This window comes from Takifugu rubripes, chromosome 15 (genome assembly GCF_901000725.2).
Source record: "Takifugu rubripes chromosome 15, fTakRub1.2, whole genome shotgun sequence".
Taxonomy (NCBI): domain Eukaryota; kingdom Metazoa; phylum Chordata; class Actinopteri; order Tetraodontiformes; family Tetraodontidae; genus Takifugu; species Takifugu rubripes.
The window spans coordinates 8,476,056-8,497,665 of record NC_042299.1 but is presented as its reverse complement, the minus strand read 5'-3'; the positions used below and the strand labels follow the sequence as shown (position 1 = coordinate 8,497,665).

Genomic DNA, 21,610 nt, shown 5'->3' with positions numbered 1-21,610 from the left:
TCTCCCTCTGGTCTTTTATGCACTACTTACTTTTCCAGTCATGAAGGAAAAATCTGCAGATCCGTGGACTTCGCTCAGTCACCACAAGACGTCAGAGGTTCGGCCGGAGCCGATGCTCTCACCCGTCTGCTATGAGCCGTAGCTTCAGAAACCTGCCGGCTCATCGTTCCTTGCAGCTTCTCCACCTCCAGAAGGAGTCTTGCACAGGCGAATCAGCATTGGGTCCCTCTGAAAGAGAACATCCTGGTACCACCCATGCTACAACTGTGTGGACAATACTCATCCAGTCCGTTCATAATCGCCAACTCCACTTATGCTCCACAAATATTCTGTCCATTTAACAGAAAAACAGGAAAGAGTGCTCTTCTTCTGGAAGCTCGACATGATCACAACACTTTCTGCAGTAAAGAAAAAAGAAAAAAAAAAGCTGCCCTCCGCGGGTTTTAATGTTCTGACAGCCGGCTGGATTTTTCATCAGTAACCGTGCCAGAATATTTCGCTATTTCGGAACTTCGGAGTATTTTAGCGAAGCCCCCGCAGGTCTTCTGAACGGGAAATATTTGCTGCCCCAGTCTGGCATAATAAATATGATGAATGAGCAGGAAGAGCGCCAGTGCTGGCACATTCTGTTTCAGAAGCAGCATATTTTCACCGTCCCCTCCTTTCGGCCCTCGCTGTCGTTCCCCTTCTTCTCGGGGTTTCCGACAGCTCCAAACCAAACGCGTATTTGGAGCGTAGACGCTCAAAAGCCCAGAATCTCCAGTTGGGGAATTCATTTAGCGCTCGGTCATCGAGCGGTCTCTGGGCTCCTGACGCCGTGGTTAGACCGCGAACAGGTTGCCATGGCAGCACCGTAGCGGAGATACATCAGCCGGTGGGTGACAGAGTTTCCCCTGGCGTCGCTTTGTCCTCGACGGCAGCAGTCGGTCTGAACTGCAACGTGTTTGGAACTTGTACTTGCCACCAGCTGTGTGTTACACCTCTGTTCAGCTGTTGGCCCACAGGAGAACAACAACATCTGAGGCTGCATATCTGATAACGCTGTGGGGTTGGGCAGAGGAACAGGAAACACCGGCCTTCCATCCTGGCTGTCGTTCCTGTTGGCAGGAGCCGCCTGACAGTTGTCAGAAAATAGTCCCTCCAGACAAACACGAGGGCTCCAACTCGCTGTAAACCTTTTATTACGCGGTGGAAAATGCAGCATAAAATGAGTGAAAATGAACTTTTAAGATGTTGTGGTGGGACAAATGAAGTCCTTCCTCTCTGTTTCTTTGCTTTATCTGGCCCATTTTCTCCACGGAGGAGAGCAACAGCAGCAGAACCGGTCGGCTCCGTCCCGAACGCTGAAGTTACTCCTTGATGTGTCTTTGCTCGGACATCAGACGACATCGGCTCGGAGTCCTGCCGCATGTACTGTGATGCACCTGGGAGACAGACACCAACGTTGTTGAACTTCCATGAGTTCAGGTTCCCGTTTGCATTCCAGTCTTCTCCTTTTACCTTCTCAAACTTTTGATTTTTATCCTTCTGAAACTGTGGTTTAGGTTCTGGAACTTTATTAACGTGGATAAATATCTGGGTTTTTTTTTCCTCTGGTCCTCCTTGAGAATCTCTTCGTGGGTGGATCCATTCATCAGCGTGACAGCACCAAAGGATCCTGGGAAAAATGGATAAACTTGGCTGGTTGTTTGACGGCCTCCAAGTGTGAAAAACACCCCCTCGTCACAACGGGAATCTTCTCCTATTGCTCTCTGTCACGGAGGCAGTTGTCTTGTTTTTATTTATGGGGATAGAGACCAGCGGGGGTGTGTGTGTGTGTGTGTGTGTGTGTGGGGGGGGGGGGGGGGTAATGTAGACTCACGTGGGCGAAGCTCATGTTTGTCAGGGTAACGTGGCCTTCACGTCTCAGGGAGGCTCTGTCAAGCAGCATCTCTTTCCCTTTAGTTAATAACTTTGGCTAAATGTGCCTCCCTGCTTGAGTGTTACTGGAGTTTTGATGTGAGCAGCAGCCTCACCTCGTCTCACCTGCAGCCGCTAACATGTTCTCAGTAGAATTACAGCTGCGTAAGACCCGCTAGAAAACTGCACAGTCCTGTGGTGATGAATGAAGCCCCGTCTTAAGGTCGGGAGAACTTCTGGATGTTGATGTTTTCATGCTAACTCTCTTGACTCTTGTTTATATTCATAACCCTTTTTTTCCTCCTCTTACAATCTGTGAACGGCATCGGCATTACAGGCTGTGGTGATTGGCACTAACAGCCCTGATTTTCCTCGAGTTACAGGTTATTTTTCCAGACTATGAACAGTTCAGAACTGCCAGCAGGTGAAGCCCTTTTCTTCTTTTGTGCAAGTCTGTACCACTGAGCTTCTGTTTTTTCTGCTATTAACTCTCTGAGTCAGGCCTCTCTGCCCCCGGGTGTTTGAGTCGGGTCCATTTTGCTGCTGGAAAAAACGAGACTAACATACGACTAAAGAGGACGATTGGACAAGTCCCCAGGTCTCCGAGCACCGTGACGTGCTAATAGGCAACGTTCTCCGCATCTCATTTCCCACTCAGAGGAAAATTCCCCTTGTTAGGATGCTAGTGCATCTTTCTCTGAGTCTCTGAGGGATTCCTTCGCACGGTACCGGAAGGTCGGCCTGCTGTGGACTGATTCGCTGTCCCGGATGTGCTTATCTGCAGTCAGCATGTTTTGGTTTCAAATGGATTCAAGCCGAATTCCTTCTCCGACTGATCTGACTCATCCTTGAAATTAAAAAAATACAGAAGCCATTTTGAAGTCGCCTCTATAAAAGCCCAGTAACCTGTTGATAGCTCGGAGCTGATGGACAGTTGCTGGATCCATGTTGGACTGGAACATTTCTCCGTCTAATTCCAGCTGCTCCCCCCACTGTTGGAAGTCCGTCGCTGCTTATTCGGATGTTGATTCCGGATTATTGGCTGCCTGACTGAAGTCACTGAGGGGTGATTTTACATTTCCATGGTTTCACACGCACGGGGGCTTAAATGTTATTTGAAATGAAAGCGCACGTCAGAGTGTTCCCGGTGATATTTAATTAAAGAACGAGCTCTTTCAGACACGCTCGACGTCGGCTGTCAGTCGATTCACTACGCAATCGGACAGGAAATGATTCCCGTCGCTCATCGTTTAGGCGACAACAGACGCTGGCGCGCCAGGAATCGTGTCATTTATCACAAACGTGCGTCGGCTGACTAAACAAAGAGAGCGTAATGGCTTTATCAATAAGTCATTATCTGAGAGCAGCACATTAGAAGAAGCACAGTTTGCTGTGTTATCAGAGGAAGCCATTATATTAACAGATTATAGTTTTCAAAACTAATGACCGGGTTATTTGATCAAAGGTGTTTGGTAACAGTGGCGGACTTCCTGTGTGTCGCCTCCTGCGCGGACGGACAGAACCGTCCTTTAAGGCTGAGAAGCCATTTGTCTCCTGGCGGGTTCCTCATTGTTTTGGGATCACAGGACGTGTTCAAGCAGCACAAACAGAGGGCGATGAGCTTGCCGCAGTCTGCGAAAACTCAAATTAAAGCTGCGCACTGATAATGAAAATCGCTCTTTATTCATTCTCCATCCGACGGCAGCCTGCTTGTTGCTAAGCAGCTCGCAGCAAAGCTTTTCTCTCCTCTCCTCGTTCTTCCGTCTGCCCAGCCACAGGTACCGTGGCGGCTCCAGCTAATGGCCTCGCTTCTTCTTACGAACGGACGGTTGCTGCTTGAGGACAATCATTTTTCACGTCTGACTGTAACGACTGTGGAGATGAAAATGAAGTTTGTGGAGATGCAAAGCCACGCGAGAGCTGATATGTGGCCCGGTGGATTAATTATGGGGTGCTAGAATGAGCGTTTGTGAGTATTGTATTTACAGATGCTGTTATTTAAGGTCGTTTCAGTGGATTTAGTGACAGAATTCTCAGACCTATCCTTTAAAAAAGCAGCAAAAATCACTTTGTTCTCCATGTTTACGACCATGATATTCCTTTTTTTCAAGCTTTGCTCGTCGCGTTTAGATGTTTTCACCTCGGTTGCACCCAAGCTGAGGAGATAACCGCCCAACTCCTTCATGTTGTTCCTTTGACATTGGTGACATAAATGGAACGTTTCTGCTGTGTTTTTCTAATGCTGCTGCAGCAGCTGCCACAGCTCTTCAGTTTCAGAGCGTTTCCTTTGTCAGAGAACCAGGCCCTCCACAAGCCAATGCTTCTAAACTCAGCACTCAGGAAGGTCACCTCTGTTCCCAGTGTGTGCCATTATTCCCGCCACATTGCTTCAGACTGAGAGAATAAAGGCCTGTCCTCTTGAAGTCTCATTGAGCTGAAGGCTGAAACGATCTCCGTGGCCCATTGTTCTTCCCGCAGCCAGAAATGGACTTTTACTTCAGTAGGTGCATTTGCAGCTTTTAAAAGGTTCTAAATGGTAGAGCATCTTTAAGAGAACAGCGATAGGATGATGAGTCAGAAGAGCCTTTCCAACAGCTCTGTCTGCTCCTCCTCCACCTCACGCCCCCACTTCACCGCGGCAGGGCCGACGCCGAATCGCTGCCCGAATCTTCGCCGCTCCGATCTGTTCGGGCTGACTGACGTCTGCAAATGAGGTTCAAGGTGATTTCCTGGTCTCCAGCGGAAAGCAGCGTTCCTCCAGTTGTGTTCTAATCCTGCTGTTTAACAGAGCTCAGATGGACCCCATGTTCGGATATTTCGGCTTAATGATGCACAGTTGTGTTGTTGGTGCTCATCAAATCCAAAGTGAAACTTATATGAAAGAATCGGAGCAGAAATGAGTTGTGAATTGTCAGGACCTGCAGGGACTCCAGATGAAAATGAGCTCATTAAAACCGCAGCAGCGCTGCTTCCATGTGTGCGCTCTGCTAATGTGCTCAGGTCCTGGACGCCGAAGAAACACATCAGATAAACAGCTTTTCTAAAGAAAACACCTCCCAGCGTTTGAGGTGTGTCTGTAAATCAACCAGCAAAGCAGGCTGGGACTCTGCTCCTCCACCAGCCCCTCGTTTGCAGCTCAGCCACGTTAGTTCCTCCCATCGGCTGTGGTCGCGCAACCATTCACACCCACAGATGCTTCCGCACCGCTCTCGGAATGTTCTCCAGATTCAGAACCAGCAGTAAAGCTTCCACCTTCAAGAAGGTGGTGCTGCAGGTTCTGGCCCCGCTCCGTCACATGGAGCAGTTATATCGTCACACCTATTCGCTGGGAGTGGTGCCAGGAAGCGGATTACAGTGCTGGACTCTGCTGCAGAAGTCCGTTGATGCCGCAGTTCTGTGTGTGACATGAAGGGTTTCCTCTAAGGGGTTAAATGTCATTCATATTCATGAGCGCCCTGCTAAAGAGCTCCTGGAAGCCGAGCACCCCGGGAGGAGGGGGGGAAAAAAGAGGAGACTCTGCTTTTGCAGGTTCTGCTCGACATTTTTGACAGCTTTCTTTTTTCAGAACATTCCCAGGTGGGATAAACTCAGCCACTGTTTTTAGAACTGGGGCTGCTTTCATCACTTTGATTTTGTCTCTGCAGATTTTTGTTATTTTTTTTTGTCTGCATTTGATTGGCTGAGGTCTCTGTGGGGGAAACGGGTCCTGGTGACGTCAAGAACACGATGGAAACACAAACCAGAGTCTTCTGGAATGAAACGACGGATGTTTTTTTGGCTTCCGCTCATCGTTTGTGGAGAATCTTTTAGTCTTTAGGATGCTTTTGTGATTCTGTTGTTAGTGCGTGATGCTTTCATTTCCTCCTGTACCGTCAGGATATTTAATCACCACTCGTTTCCTGTTCTGACGGGCTGGACCAGATTGGACCTTGGGTCCAGACTGCACATCTGTGGCCTTGAACGGGGAGAACCAGGTCCCAGATTAGTTCCAGCACTCCCATTGGCGCGAATGTCATCGAATGTTCTTAGAGAGCAACTGTGAAACCTCTATAAATATAAAAATAGTGTTTGTTTGATTCACAGTGTCAGGGAAAAAAGAGAATTTGCTTAACATGTTCCTCATTTATAAAAACAAAAAGAATAAATGTTTAAGATATCAAAGGCTGAGTTCCTGTGCTAATGAGCCAATGAGGCGGGACTGTGGCAGAATAGTAAAAATCAATAATTCAAAGAGAAATTAGTCTTCTGAGGGGACACGTGAATAATTCACACTATTATGACTTGAAAGAACCGTCGGCTCCATCCAGAATTGAGTGGGATTATTCCACCTCCAGATTAATGGAGCAGGTCTGTCAGCTCAGGCCGCCACGCTAGCAGCGCTTCAGCGGGATCCTGTAGTGGTCTCAGGGCCCTGGGAGGATTCGATCTACGAAGAATCATGTTAAACATGTTACAGAAATCAATCAGCCCTTTACTGACGCACCCAGTCGGCTCTGTTTGGGCTCCTGCTCCTCACCTCCTCTTCGTCACCTCCTCTTCATCTTCTCCTCGCGTTTTAAAGGAGGGTTGCCTGGTGTGTTGCGAGACACTGGCCATTTCCCAGAGGGCAGAACTGTCCTCAGCTATCGAAACTGGAAATGACACATATGAGGTCTCTGTAGGCCCAAACCTTCGCAAGAGACAGCTGATGGAAGAAGCTCAAAATCCCGAGAATGTCAGTTCCAACCCAACTTTGGAACCTCATGGCAATGGCGACCAGAACGCCCAACCAGACGATGAGTGTGGGCGCTGTGCTGTATCCCGCCACCAGGGGGCGGTGATTCCGATGTGCTCAGATCGTGTAGACGTCCCAAATGGACACGGATCTCAGCGAGATCAGCGCTCGCTACGGATTAAAGGGTGGCGATCTCCCAGAACGCTCAGGATACACAAAGTCCAATTAGCTCCGTCTCACACTTCTGAGTGCGCCCTGTTTAAAGGTGACATTGAACATCTCAGAACATGAATGCTGGAATATTCCAGCGTAATCATTTAGAGTACAGCTAATAATTTAAAAAATATCTCTATTCATAAGAAGTGGTGCCAGAAGGAGGAGAAGAAGCCGCTGACAGCAGCTAATTCATCAGTGCTAATGTGCTGCGAGAGAGAGCGATGGCCTGAGGTGCTGGGTTCACCCTTTTCTCTTTCTTTTATTCTTGTGCTGCTCGGTTCCTCTTTAATCAGACTATCATTTATTTTCCACGTAGAGCCGACTCAGAGCACATCTCTCACGTCCACTTTAAAGAGGATGGGAGCTTTCTGATGAGGTCAAAGGTCGCCTCCTGTGTTTTGCCAGCAACTTTTTTTTATTTTTAGCTCAAAGCAGCAATGTTGATGGAGTCCGTCAGGGTTGAGAGAGCTGAACTAGCTGTCACACGCAAACTTCACGGACTTCACATGAATGTATGATATGAAGTGTCTGCTTTGGTGAGGTTTTTTCATTAGCATCTGTGTGCGCGCGGCTGCTCGCCACACAAAAGCAGAACCTTTCGCTCCAAATTAAGAGAGGAAGGTCCTGCAGTGGAAAATCAACCAGGATGGGAACATTGCCTCCATTTTCTGAGTGATTCTGTGATTACTGGACAGGTAAAATGTTTACTAAAATGATGTCTTCTTTTCCTCTTACTGTCATCATTTCTGCAGGAAGGCAAGAGCATTCGCTTGTGTCATTATCAGTCCTCAGCTTCTATTTGCTTCTAAATGATTGAACTGCCTTTTGAAAATAACAAAACTTCAACAAGCGACATTTCCTTGAAAATTCAATGATCCAGAGAGGCAGAACTCGACATCGCACCTCGGGACAGAAGAGCTCTTAATTAGGAAAGGAAACATTTTTAAATGAATTCTGGTTAGACGAAGCCCAGCCGCTGCACTTCTGCTGCTGCCGCCCTGCGTTCATTTATCCTCCAGATTTGCCGGTTTTGGTGAATTAAAGCGTGAACGCGTTTATCTGCAGCCGTCCACATTAGCTCCCTTTTGAAGATAATGACTTACTGGTGGCTGCGCGGCTTCATTTAAAACACGGCCCCGGCGTCAGAACACGATAAAAATCCTCCAAAGCGCGCTTTAAGAAGGCTTCCTCGCTGTTGCGTCCATATTTCACAGCTCGCAGAGCGAGACCCAGCAAAGAAATCTGCTTTGTTAGCAGTGAAGTCTGAGTGTTGAGGTGAATTCCTAAAAAGAGTTCTATTTAGTCACATAAAATTAATACAAAAATGGTTTTTTTTGGCCCTCAGTGATTTCTATTGAACCATTTTTAATCTGCAAATCCCAAATCAAACAGAGCAGAATCATCAGTGTCTCATGGAGCGTGTTTGTTTCTTCACTCTTGACTGTTTTTTCCATCATGAAGATGTTTTTGGCATCCTGTAAAACGATGAATCTGATGGTGGAGTGAGTCTGTGTGGACCCACAGGCCCCTCAGAAGTGTTCATTTAGTGGTGGGAGGCGACAGGAAGTCGTAAAGAAAATGAAGCTTTTCGTCTGCCAAGTTGAGGATTCTTGTGCGGAGCCGCAGCCTCACTGGTGTTCAACACGCTTCCGTCCTGATGAACCTCACATGAATGTGACACAAAGCAGAGTCAATTAGAGGAAGTCAGCAGGCAGCAAAGGCGTGATGAGAAATAAAGAGCAAAGCTGCTCTTTTTTCATGGTGTTTTCTCTCCTGGAGCTTGTCAGCTCCAATCTCCCACTAATCTTCTGGTTTTGGCTGCTGGTGATTCTCCAGTTCAGGCAGATGGACGCAGAAGCACCTTTGGGCTGGTGACAGAAGGTTTCAGGTGAAAGTCCCAGAGTGTGTGATGACAAAGGTGTGTATTGAGATTCTAAGAGATTTAGTAACGGTTCTGCAGTGAGACGGGTCAGGACCGACCCAGAGGAGGGCAGGAAGTGGAACTGTCTGAAGGAAAGACCCCACGAGGCTGCAGGATGGAGTCAAATGACCCTTGATGGCATCAATCCGATGCATGATGTTTGTCCTGAAGGTCCAGAGGTAGAACTCAGTCATCACTTGTGTTCTCCTGGTTCCAGAGGTGATGAGGTCATTTCAGGGACCAGGATTCTGACCGGGACGGTCTAAAACCAGCCTCCACGTTTCTGTTTCTGCTATTCAGACCATTTCTCGCAGTTCAGTGATTGGTTGGGCCATTCAGGAACAGGGACTTCGATGAGATCCAACATGTGGCGTCGCTCCTAAAAGCAGAAAAATGGCTGGAGTGTCTGTTGGCAGACCTGTTTTCGACACAGACGTGAGTTCTGGTTGCCTGTTACTGTAACGAAGGGTGGTCTGGCAGGCTGACTGACAGCTCCGTGGGAGGTGGGGTGCAGAGTGGTGGATCTGACGCAGGAAGTTTTCACCTTCAAGCTGGTGCAAAGCTCCGCGACAAACGGGCTTCCGTGTCCATAAATAAACCCGCCTGCTTCCTGCTGGTCTGATCATCAGCTGATGCTCAACAGGTTGTTGCTGTCATGCTAGCGAGCCGCGAGCGCCGCAGACAGGAAACGCAGCGTTCAGCCAGTTGAAACCACCTTTGTGCTTCCTCACCCTCGTCTTGTTCGGCCCTTATCTGGTCCTGGACTGTTGGCAGAAGCCAGTTCGCCTCCAGCAGGGTGAAAATTGCTCCCGCGGCGGCAGATCCCTTCTTACGAAAGCGCAGCTCATTTTAACGTTCTGGTTCTGATGTTCGTAAAATAAACCAGACAGGAAGAGGATGAGAGCGGAGCAGAACATGGCCATCCAGGAGAGCGGAGCAGAGTTCCGGACCGGCTGCACAGCAACAGCAGCTACTTTTCATCTCGGACCATGTGACCCGTTCCAAAAGCAACATCAGTTGAGTTACAGTGGGAGATTCTCTGGGGGGAAAACGGACGCCGGCAACAATTCTGGACTCCTAATAAGAAAAGCCAAAGACCAAAACTAGACTCATTTGGAGCTTAGAATTCTGAAATCAAATATTTATTTAACATTTTTGTGTGAAAGCCAGCAGCACATCTGCTTGGCCACAAGCGCATCAGTATTGTCTCTTGCAGAGGACGTGAAACGCACCAGGATGTTGAGTTTTTGTCGCATAGAATCTAAATAAAGCGGAGCAGCACAGAATCCACCTTTCAGCAGCTGTTCAAAAACACATGTGAACCAGTCTCCAGCAGCACGCTTCAGTTTACCGTCTCCAGCTGCCACCATGTTAAGCTGTTTCCCCCTGAAGCCCAAATCATCACATCCTATTCACAGGATTACCAGAGATGCAGGTGTTTCCATAGCAACAGCAGCTCAGGCAGTGGCTGAGGGGCTATGATGAGGCCTGGAGGCTTGGTGGTGAGTGGGGGGGGGGGGGCGCTTGTGAGACACTAACTGACAAAACACCTGGAGCTGAATGGAAGTCTTTCTCACTCTCTCACTCACTTTCTTGTGAGGCCGTCCCGTTTCTCATCCTCACCACCAGAACTAACCCCCCCCCAGAAGCTTCAGGATGTAAATAATGTAAATAAGGCATTCCTGTCAAACTTCCTGGTGTCTCCTGACATATGATCTTTGTTCCAGGAGCGGCTTGTTGTTTGCTACATGGAACGAGTTGTTCTTGTTGACATGGGAACCCTCCCATGTGCAATTAGCAGGTGTTAGCACCACGGCTACCCTTAGCAGCTCCTGGCTCCTGTCTCAGTAGTGTTTAACTAATCCTCTCCTTCTCAGGCTTTCTGAGGATGAACCGGTGTGAGTCCTCTGCTACGCTGCTGTAACGGTCGCACCTTTGGGAAGATTTGTAATTATTTCTTCTCAGCAGTGCTGCACTGTCAAATCGGGAGATTCAAAATGCAGCCAGAGAATCTGACTGAATAAGCAGATGTTCCATATGTTGCTTCCTCAAAAACACATGGTTAATGGTTCCATAAATGGTTCTTTTGGAACCTTAAATTGACTTCTTTTAAATCTTGCTGGCTGAGATTCAGGCGGCGCGTTGATGATGGTTTCATGAGAGTTGTCAGCTGATTAAAGTTATCCAGACTGCGCCGATCCAGAACCCAATCCGCCCGTCACGTTCAAGTGGCGCGATCGTTCTGACCCGTTTCTGTCCCGCCTGCTTCCGTGTGAGAATTTCTGAAGACAGAGGGGAGTGAATGAGGTGGAATCTTCTTGACATGTGATGGTATCTGCCCCCCACCAGTGGATTTGCTGCAGGGACCCTCTAAAGGAGCAGAGAGATTAAACGCCCCACCCACAGATAGGGAAGCCCGATAAAGCCGAGCTGCGGTTGTTCTTTTATCAACACTTCTAACGCTCTCTTATTGCTTTGGCTGAATAGGAAGTGAGCGTATCGTCTGTGATGTCATCAGCGTTGCTGGCAGATTTGCATTTTTTTTCTCCTTCATTTCAAGCTCGCCCACCTACTTTCAGATCTTCCCCTCCTACTTTTCATCCAGGAATCCTGCTTATGAGAGGAATTCGTGCGGGATTCTTCAGAAAAACCTTCATTCATGCTGAGGTTAGCTGCCTTCGCTTTAATCCTCTAGTTTTCCGCGGATGTTCAGTTCTGGTATTTAAACAAATGACTTTAAAATATGGTTGTGTGCAGCTCGCAGATGTGCAGAGACGCCCTGGGGTCTTTTTCATATTACACTGCTATAAAAATAATAAAATAAAATAAAATGTGGTTTTTATTAGCTCAGCCTGAAGAGAGCCGGAGAAGAAGGCAGCGCTGCCATTTAATGTAATGATTCCTTTGATGGGACTCATTAATGCAGGGGAGAAAATCTCTCATGGAGGAATCGCTCCTTTCTCCTTGTCTCCAACCATCACACATCACTTGTGCTGATCCAGGTGGAGGGTGGAGCAGTCGACGGGAGTGGAGAGCCTGGATCATGAAAGCGACCCAGTTAACTGGCTGCTTCACCGCACAAAAGACTGGCTGAAGGCCAGAGCTGCTCACTGGGGAGACCCGGTCGGTGTCTTTCTTGGGCATCCAGCTCTGAGTGGGTGTGAAAGAGGAACATTCCACCTGCCCTTGATCTTCTGAGGGACACCTTGTGATGGAGAGCAGCTCTTTGATGTCGAGAAGATGCGTAAAGGTTTATGTTGCTGCTTTGACTGCATGTCTAATGAATGTCGCTGCAGGAGGATACAGCAACAGGAAGAGCGAAAAGGATTAATTATGGCAAGACTTAGAGCTTCCATCAGGAAGCAACATATGTCGGAACCCTCCGAGAGCCTGGGTGTGAAGAGCTCCTCTGATCTGAGCTTGTAATATTCCTGATCCCTTCACGTTTCCTTAGAACTGTGAGACCTGCTGCTAACTGGCTAACAGCGTTAAGAAATCATGGGTAGCTTTTCTTCTCTCCTCTTTTGATGGTTTTATAGGATGATTTGTGTTGAGGCCCCTGCCCCCCCCCCCCTCGTGGTCCCCCTCAACAGCGGCTCGGTCATGGAAACCAGCCTCTACCCAGTCAGTGTTGAGAAAACCACTTCCTCCACAGGTTATTGCACCGCTTCAGCACTTTAACCATCGAATCCTAAAGTAATTAAAACCTTTTTTCACCCAAAAACACGCTCTTGTTTTAATCACTTCAATTCCTCCTTTCAAGCCTCGGAATGAAAACTCGTTCATTTGTTGTGAGCGTTCAAAAAATAACCTGTGCAATCCAGCGAAGGTCTCAACACGATGGCTACAGTCAGCCAGCCTTGAGGAGCGAGTGCTTTCTCTGCTCCCTCTCTGGCCCAGTGCTGATGTATTTGCGGTGTAATGATGCTCTTCAGAAGCTTAATTCACTCGAACAGAGAGGAGCCATTTTCAGACCACAAACACCGCGGCTGATTTATGATTTGACAGACAACCGAGAGGCCGACGGGTCCAAATCCCTCCATTTGTGCGCCGGCATCCGTAAAGCTGCCGTCTGCCATTTAACTCTGTCAACGATGTCAGCGTTTGACAGGTGATCTCCAGTTTCCTCAACCTCAACCATCGCTCAGCGCCATGGAAACGTTAAAAATAAACATGCAGAGTTTAATTATTCAGGGCCCGGCGGGTCTAATCCTCTGGGTGTAGTCGGTCTCCACCGCCGGCGCTGAAGTGCACTAACACGCACTGAGTGATTTTTGGTGTTTGTGCTTTTTCCTCGTGCGATTTGTTCAAATAAAAAGCTTTAAACAATCAGATGTGAGGTGCAGGACGCTGGCACTTCCTGTTTCCTCAGGTGAGACAGGAAGGTGGAGCTACTTCCTGTTCTGCTGTGTAGACTCTTTCATTGTTCCAGAAGGGTCATGTGATCTCTGCTGCGGCCTGCAGCTCCGAGGAACATTTGCTAGAGTCCAGGTCGGTGATCCGCGGTATAGACCGGCAGGGATCCGACAGATTTCCATTCATCTCTTCTGGGATTGGCAGAACTTGGTCGTACGATCATCTGGATTATGACACTCTGAGTCCACTTCCCCCATTTAATCTTGTACTGCAGATATTCATCCGTCTAGATGCTAAATCAATTCTGCTGTTGTTTTCCCTGGTTTAATGGTAAAGAAATGTGCACGTCGCTGCGTTGACGCGCGCAGGAATTAGTCTGGCTTTAGTCTTAGTCTTGTTATGTTGTTTGTCTTTGTAAGTGAGGATTTTTGTTTGTTTTGTTGTTCTCAGAGGACTCATTAAAGAATGAAAAATGTGTCTCCTCTGAGATTTCCACTAATTAAACAGAAAACATTTCCTTTTTTCTGTCCCACTCAGATTATTGTCATTATTTTTTCAGCAGCTGTTTCCGACAGTTAGCGCCGGCCTTGCTGCGGCGGCCTCGCGGCTGATCCTCTGACCTCGTCCATATTGATTAGACTTTAGTGAATGTGATCAAGTCTTTGTCTGCTGCAGTATCTGAGCGGCCTTGCACAGTGAACGTGATGATCCTGGACCTGGACCTGGACCTGGACCCTCATCTGGTTTCATGACTACATTTAAAAGGGTTCAAGTGTTGTTCTGTGATTTTCTGCATCCGTCCACATCAGTGATGCAGAACAAAGGTGGACGTTTGGCCTCAGCATTGAGGGTTGTTTTGTAGGGGGGGGCGAGTCCAAAGCTCACCTGGCAGCAAAGCGGTGGTCAGGCTGTCTCCGAGTGCGTCCAGGCGGGTTTGGGTTTGTTCTCGTCCCATCTCTTCGAAATGGAAACTGTATGACATAACATTTTCATGGCTGGAGGGGTTTTCTGTGTCAGGGATACTGAAATTAATTTCCCTTTTGTCTCAGTTGCATACAGGTCTAATTAGTATAGAGTTGTTTCCATGGAAACTAGCATGAGTTTCCACACATTTCTGTTGTAGTCACTGTAAATGCCTGTTGGATTTGGGGCGCGGGGTAAATTTAGCTGCCCTCAGAGAAAAGAGAGCGAGTAGAAGTGGAACGTTGGTGCAGTAACGGGGTCACACATCAACGCCACCTACTGTAAACCTGATTTAGCTCTGCGGCGCCTCAGAGCGGATCAACTTTTCCTGGACATTAATGCGTTATATCCATGACTTTAATGTTGAATAATGTCCCGGCGTTAAAGACGCTGCCTGTCTGCGCTGCACCGTAGGGGGCGTGTTCCCGAACGACGGTGTTTGGTTTGGGTCGGTGCGTGCTGCTGTTGGGTGGGTGGTCGCTGCTGTAGAGCTGCTCGGCGTGCGGTGACCGCGGCGCAGCCCTCAGCTTTGTCACGTACAACCTTTTCACCTGGACCTTCTATTATAGCGCTAACGCTGCAGCAATCAAAGGAAGCTGCTGCGAGTCCAGGTGACTTCAGGGTCTCAGCGCACCTCAGATGGAGTCTAATTTAGCTCATTGTTCTGCCTCCTAGAAACCAGGAGAACATGCTGTAGATGCTTTTACAAGCACATAATAAAACAAATATTTACTAGTCATGATTAGTGATATTGACCGATTTATACACCTTATATAACTATCAGAATGTTGTAAAGCAGTTTCGGTCGGTACTAAAGTCTCCTGAAGGTTAAGGTCTCATTTCTTCTGCAGTTTGAGGTTCAACCCAGTGTTGTCATGCATCTGCTCCTCCGATGTGACCAGTTAGTCTCTGGTTTGCACACTGGTTTTCATTCTTCAGTACAAACAGCCTCTGTCAACCTTCCGGAATTCCCGGTCAGCTACTTTGAAAGTCTTTTACATCGGAATACTTGGTTCAATGATTGATTTATCCGCGTTTTCTCAGCCGAAAAACAACAGTTATGACTCGGAAAGATGGAACAGTTCCATTCCTGGGAAGTTGCCTGGCTCGCCGAACACAATAATTAAAAACTACAGAATTCTTCTTCCTCACACATCATCTTGTTTTGACATCTTTATGCTCAACATATACATGTTCTCTTATCTGGCTCAGTGTGCTGCTCTGGTTGTTCTCAGATGGAATAATTAAACAGCTCTTAAATGCATTTCAGGAAGTCTGGCTTTGCCCCGAAGGCTTGCCGCATCTGAAATGCTGCTTTATCTGAATCTGCCGTCAGATACTCTGCAGCTCGCAGCTCTGTCGATAACGGCGGACAGCAGAAGCTGCAGCGCCTCTCTGCAGACTGCACGAAGCCACAGATCTGTTGGCTCCAACTGTCTTCTCACATTCAGCTTGCGTTCCGATTGAGAGCTGTTACGTTTGGGTGATAAAGGAGTCCGACGCTCTCTAAAGTCCCTGACAAACCGATTCGGGATTGGAGTTGTTTTGTTTTCATGGCAGCCAAGCCGACCCGAAAAACTGAGCAAACAAATGTGCACGAACGTGATAAGATGTGAATCTGGTCGACTCGACACTCGACGAGTTTAGACTCCGTCTCGTGGAGCAAAGGTTGCACTTGTAAGCTGGAAACCGGAGCAGACATTTGGACCCGGACTGCGTCTGGCTGCCTGCGGTCTCTGGGTGTCGTCTCTGAAAGATCTTTCCATCTGGATGCAGCAGAGGATGATGGGAGTTTTGGCTAATTTGCTGAAATTTGTGTTGGGGAGGATGACAGGAGGGTGGTGGATTTCTGCTGTGACGTGAGGTGGAGCAGAGACAGTTCAATCACTCCTGCCTCAAGAACAAATGTGGTCTTTTTTTTTTTTAAAAAAGTGTTCGGTGTGCGAGGAAACAGGCGGAATAACCGGTCAGACAGGAAACAACAGTACAGTGAACAAAATTAGATGTCTGCAACGCTTCGCTCTCTCTCGCTCTCTTTCTCTCTCCATCCTCGTCTCATTTTCACCCAGAGCATAGTAGGATGAAATTCATCCAGAATCCGCAACCCTTCAGTGGATGGTGTCATCCCAGCGACGCACTTGGAATACTGATGACTCCCATCTGCATCCGCCAGCGTCCAGCCGAGCGCATGTGTCGCTAACACATCCATTATTTAACCTTTGAGCGGAGGGTGAAGGAGACTGGGTAAAAATAACATCCCTCTGTGGTCCAGCTGCTTGCCCAGACACTCTATTATAGCATTCTCACTCCTCGCACTGCTAAATAATGTATGTCGGCTACATGAAGCGGCGCGGAGCGAAGATGACGCCAATAAGACACAGGGAGTAAAATATAGGAAGAGACAGTCACGGAGGGGGGGACTGAATGCAGCCTGGTGGTGCTGATACTAAAAAATAAACACCTGGAAGTCAGCGACCTCCTGGTCCCAAGTGAAAACGCTCCCATGTATGAATGTGCTGCATGGGCGCGATTTCTGTTGGCGTAGGTTCTAATTCTTTGAGTCAGATCCAGGGCAGCCCACCAGTAACAGAACGACTGGAACGTTCTCTTCCAACTGCACGTGCCTTTTTAGGGACATGTATCCATTAGGAATAAACTACCGGTAATTCCTTCTAATGGAGCATTCTGCCTTAGATTAAAGCCTCTTTCAACGCTGCAGGTTCTAAAGGCTCTAAATAAAGGGCCGGTGCAGACAGCAATGCTTAGTTGTGCTCAGATATTCTTTAGTGGTTAAATGTGTTGCAGGAGCCCTCACTCGGGTCTCCTGGTGCTCTTGTCTTTGACTTTAAGACGTGTCGCTGAAGCAGATTTAGTTCCTCCTGTTAAAGCTGGAGGAGCTCTCAGCTGCTGCACTGTCGAGGAGATAGATGGCGCCTCGGATCGTTCTTCAGACTGCTCATGGACGCCCGCATGTTTTGCAGAGGTCACCACGGAGTTTCTTTTAGCCTGGAGTTACTTCTGCACTGATGAGGGATGAATTAACAATTGCTGTATTTACTTATTTATTGTTTCATATCGGTAGACGTCGGGGTAAAACCCAAATCCAGAACCGTGCCTTCGCTTGGTTTCTTCGTGTCTAATCTGCCCTCCTTTTGGCTGCATGTGTAAGAGAGGCTCTCTGGTCTGTCCTCACATCTGTGAGAGGAAGATAATGGAAGTCCTGGTGGAGAGAAGAAAGTGTGTCTGCTCCTGGGAGGAATGGGCAAAGAACTGGCCAGCGGCTCTAAAACACCTCCGAAGGTTAGAATGACGGTCGGCTGGATCCAGTCTGCAGCCAAGGTCCCATCCTGTTGAGGAGGACAATCTGAGCTCCACAGAGCTGAACCTCTCCATACGTTCATGTACAACGTAAAGAACAGCAGCGCCTCTGCTCGTGTTGTTGCGATGAGAATCACAGCTATAGACCCTCTTACTTTCATGGCCTCTTTAATATTAATCTGACATCATCGGGCAGGAAATGAAACAGTTCAAATCCACATTTTCATCTGACGTTTGGAGGAGTGGATCAGAAATTCCTCAGACGCAGCAGATCTTGTGCAGACTGTTAAGGATGCAGGGCCATCCTCCTCCTCCTCCTCCTCCTCCTTCTCTCACCTCTCTCTGAGGAAAAACTCACTGGATTTGTCTTGACCTTTGACCTGCTGACTGGTGAACCTTTGCTGTTGGAACTGCAGGAGCTGCGGCCTGCACGTGTACTTGGGCATCTGTGGGCGGCGTTCTTCAAAAAGCTGGTCCACGCAGTGAAAACCACAGTATGACCTGGAGTCATGTGATCTAGACTGTGTGCCTGTCTGTGAGGTGTGGATCCATGTGTAACAGGAGCAGAAGCTGACTGGAGCTGTGGGTGGTGCTGCATTTCCCTCTAATTAGTATGCCGGCTACTTTTGTGCAGCTCTGCCGTGATTATCAGTTTGGTGAGATGTTTGGCCTCAGGGTCACATGAAGAAAGAGAATGGTGGCGGCAGCTTAGCCATCATTAGTTAATTACGGTGCAGTCGGGCACATGTGCTCGCCGTAGCCTCCACGTGCATGCAGGAGTCATGAAGTTTGGCTAAAAACAATGCAAAAGCTGCACAAAACAACAGACAGATACGGTTGCCTCTGGTTCCTTTTCTCCAAACATCTAACTACAGTCCTCTAAACACACCTGAAGTTCTGAGCCCTGACCTGTGAGCCTCGGGTCACCACCGCCCTTCTGCAACATATACAGCTGAAGACCCTGTTAGGAGCAGATGTTGTCCCACTCTGGCCACCAGCTCTGCTGCCCAGACCGTGTGCCGATCACATGAAAGTTCCATCTTCTGGTGGAACAAATCGACACTTTCTGAAACCCCAGCAGGCTCTGCGAAGGCTGAACAATTCGAATCTGACCAGCATGAGTGGTTCTTGCTGCAGAGGAGCTCTGGGCTCTCGTCACGCCTCGCTGTCCTGTCTTTGGAGGTTTTATTTCTGTGGAGCCGGGAGTTGGTCCTCTCATCACCCACACTGCTTCTCCCTGGATGGTTTTCCCTTCTAGATCTTAACATTCCTTTCCTGACAGATTCAGCGTCTCCTCACTCGTAGAGCTGGTAATTATAATCTACCAGGGGACGCGACCTTATATCAGGAAAAAGAACTAAGAAGAAGCATATTCAGGTCAGGTTCAACTGCTTCAGCTGATCAGAACCATCTTAATGACCTAGTTTAAAATCAGAAATGTAGCTATGAGGGGAGAACAGTTGAACCTCCACCTCCACATTAAGACCCAGTCTGGAAATAGAGAAAGTGGATACCTGTGAAGGAGAATCGACAGGCAGGGTGGGGTGGGAAGAAAAAGATCTTTGTTTTTGGAGTTTTTAAATGCATTTAAAGAGGATCATCGAAAGAACGACCTTCTGCAAGAGCGCCATCCTCAAAACAGAAGCTATCAATCGCTGAGCGCTTCAGCTTGTTTGTGAGCTGAGTTGATTTATGAGCTGCCGAACCCCAGCTTCCAGCATGAATGACACTGCTAATGTGACAGCAGGTGAATCTGAGCTCTATGGAAACAGACGGGGATAAATCAGCCGATGCAAAGCGAATAAATGAGCGGATAAAACTAATTTAAATGTTTCCATGCGTGATGGAATAATGGGGCTAACCTGTCACACTCAGGTGCGCTGTTCAAGTATAAGCGCACGTCGGGGTGGCGATGACGAGCCGAGAAACATCTTTTTCAGCTTAGCTGCTGGAATCACGCAGCACTTTCCCACCAGAGCCCGAAGGCAGGCAACACTTCTCAGGAAATGAAGCAGTGGGGGCTGCAGTGGGGGGGTCAGGCACTACATCAATAAACATGATTTTAATTTGATTTGACCCCCCCACCAGCTCGAACCCTCACACCAGCGCCTGCACCTACAGGAAACCAGCCTTTGCAGAAGTCAGCTGATCCTAATATTCCATCATATTCACGTGTTTAAAAGGCAGTTTAATTCCAGAAATAAAGGCTAGAAGAAAGCGGGGTGGGGTGGGGGGGTTGGAGGGGGGTTGTGCTGAGATACAGACGTCTGCAGACCCAAACGTTTCCGCTTGATGTCAGTTTAGGAGTTCTTAACGAGGTCTCTTCTTTTCTTTTCATTATTCATCACATTTTAGACTCCAGATATCGCACATGGCTGAAAGTGTTTCAGTACTTTGGCGTTTGTTACGACAGTACGGGTGGTGATGCAGCCATTTACTCACACACACACGCACACACACCGTCTCTGTGCTCCCCCAACATGACTTGCATGTAAAGTACCAACAGCTGACTCTTGTAGCCTGGTGGTGACAGAGCCGCTCACCGCCGGCTGTGTTCAAGTCGCAATCTCACACACTCTTGTAATTTTCATCCTGAGGCCAGCGGTGAGTCTCTGCAGTTACATGATTGGACTTGAGGAACCGTGTGGCGCCACTGCGATGATGCTTAAAGCCTGTTTGCATCAGCACGCTGTGAAGTGTGTGACTTGCTCATTAGAACGTGGCCGCCGCTCGCATCCACGCTCGCTGCTTTTGGTTATTGTTGTTTTAGGCTCGCAGGCGTCTTTGCGTCAATGTGCGCCGGGATTAGCAGTGAATTAATCCGGCATTTCTCGTGTCGCCTCTGGGCTTAGCACAAGTAGTTTCCTGCATCCTTACGCAACTTTGGAAAATTAATAACGAGAGTCCTCACGCTGGTGGTAAAACTCAACTAATACCTGAGTGTGTGTTTGCATAAGAGAGGACAGACTGGAGAGTCACATGACTGGTTATAGTGGAACAGAGGGTAAAGGGACAGGTTATAGTAGAACAGAGAGGGTAAATGAGCTGGTTATACTGGGCCAGAGAGGGTAAATGGACTGCTATAATGGGTTTTGACAAAAGTTTTGCAGATTATTGTCTTGAGTTTGGTTAAAGTTCGCTAAAGGTGCAGTTTCTGTAGATGAGCTGTGCAATAAAGTGCAGATAGACTGTCGATGTGGCTCAGGATTAGTGGCTGCAGACGTTAACAGCAGACGCTGACAGACAGATTCAGCCGCCTGCTCACTGCGCCGAGCTCAGGTTTTCCTTCTCTTTCGTTCACCTGCACCTCCTTCATCACTGATCTCATTAAGCTCTGCTTCACGTTAACCTTTTCGTTGATTTCGATGTTCATCTTGTCTGGAAATCTCAAGCTAAAACAATCTCTGTTGCATTATGATGGAAACAGGCCCAAAATATAATAAAGGAAACATTAATATTACGAGTGTAGCTCATCCAAAATCAAAGAAATGTTCCATAGAACATAAATCTGTGGCTGGAACACGAGAAGCAGATGTAGTACATCAGGACTCTGCTTACATGGAAATGGCCTCCATATCGGTGTGTTCTAAAACTTCGGGTCAGATGAATTTAATTACTTTCTATTTCACAGTTGGGTGATGATGGCTCTCCATCCCTGACAGACGTGCAGAGAACCCCAGGCCACTGCTGTGAAGGTCGCCTCTCAGTCACGGACGTGTTTCTGCAGCCGTTGAGTCGTGAAAGACGAGCCTGCGGCGCTGCTGGGGGGAAGGGGGGGTATCAGACTACCTGTCTTTAAAAGGCCGGTCCCTCCGACCATTCCCACAAGTCTCCCACTGAGAGTTGGACTGAGAATGACTCTCATTGTGGGGAGTGGTGGCATGCCTGAGGCTCAGCGGGATTCTCCATCCTGCTTCTTCGGGATGATCTCCGATCAGCACAGAGCGCAGCCCTAAATGGAAACATCCTGGGATTTTGCCGCACGTGCACAAGTGATGAATTCCCCCTGATGAAGCCCTTGAAATCCTCTTTTCCCGCTTTTCAGTGAAGATGCAGGTGGAGTTTTAATTTGCTGGTGTGCAGGGAAGAACCGACGGCAGGTGTTTGCTTTGCTTTAATTCTCATCCTGTCAGTTTTGCTTTGGTTGATTCTGAGAGATGAAGTGCATTAGAGCCCCAGGAAGGAGGATATTGTGTGTATAACAGCCCTGTGCCTCCTGAATC

At 48.1% G+C, this 21,610-nt stretch overlaps 1 protein-coding gene across 14 annotated transcripts in view; it reads left to right on the top strand.

Moving 5' to 3' along the window:
• Nucleotides 1-21,610, top strand: part of ncam1a (neural cell adhesion molecule 1a) — a 109,861-nt gene that overhangs the window by 51,880 nt on the left and 36,371 nt on the right. The window lies entirely within an intron of this gene.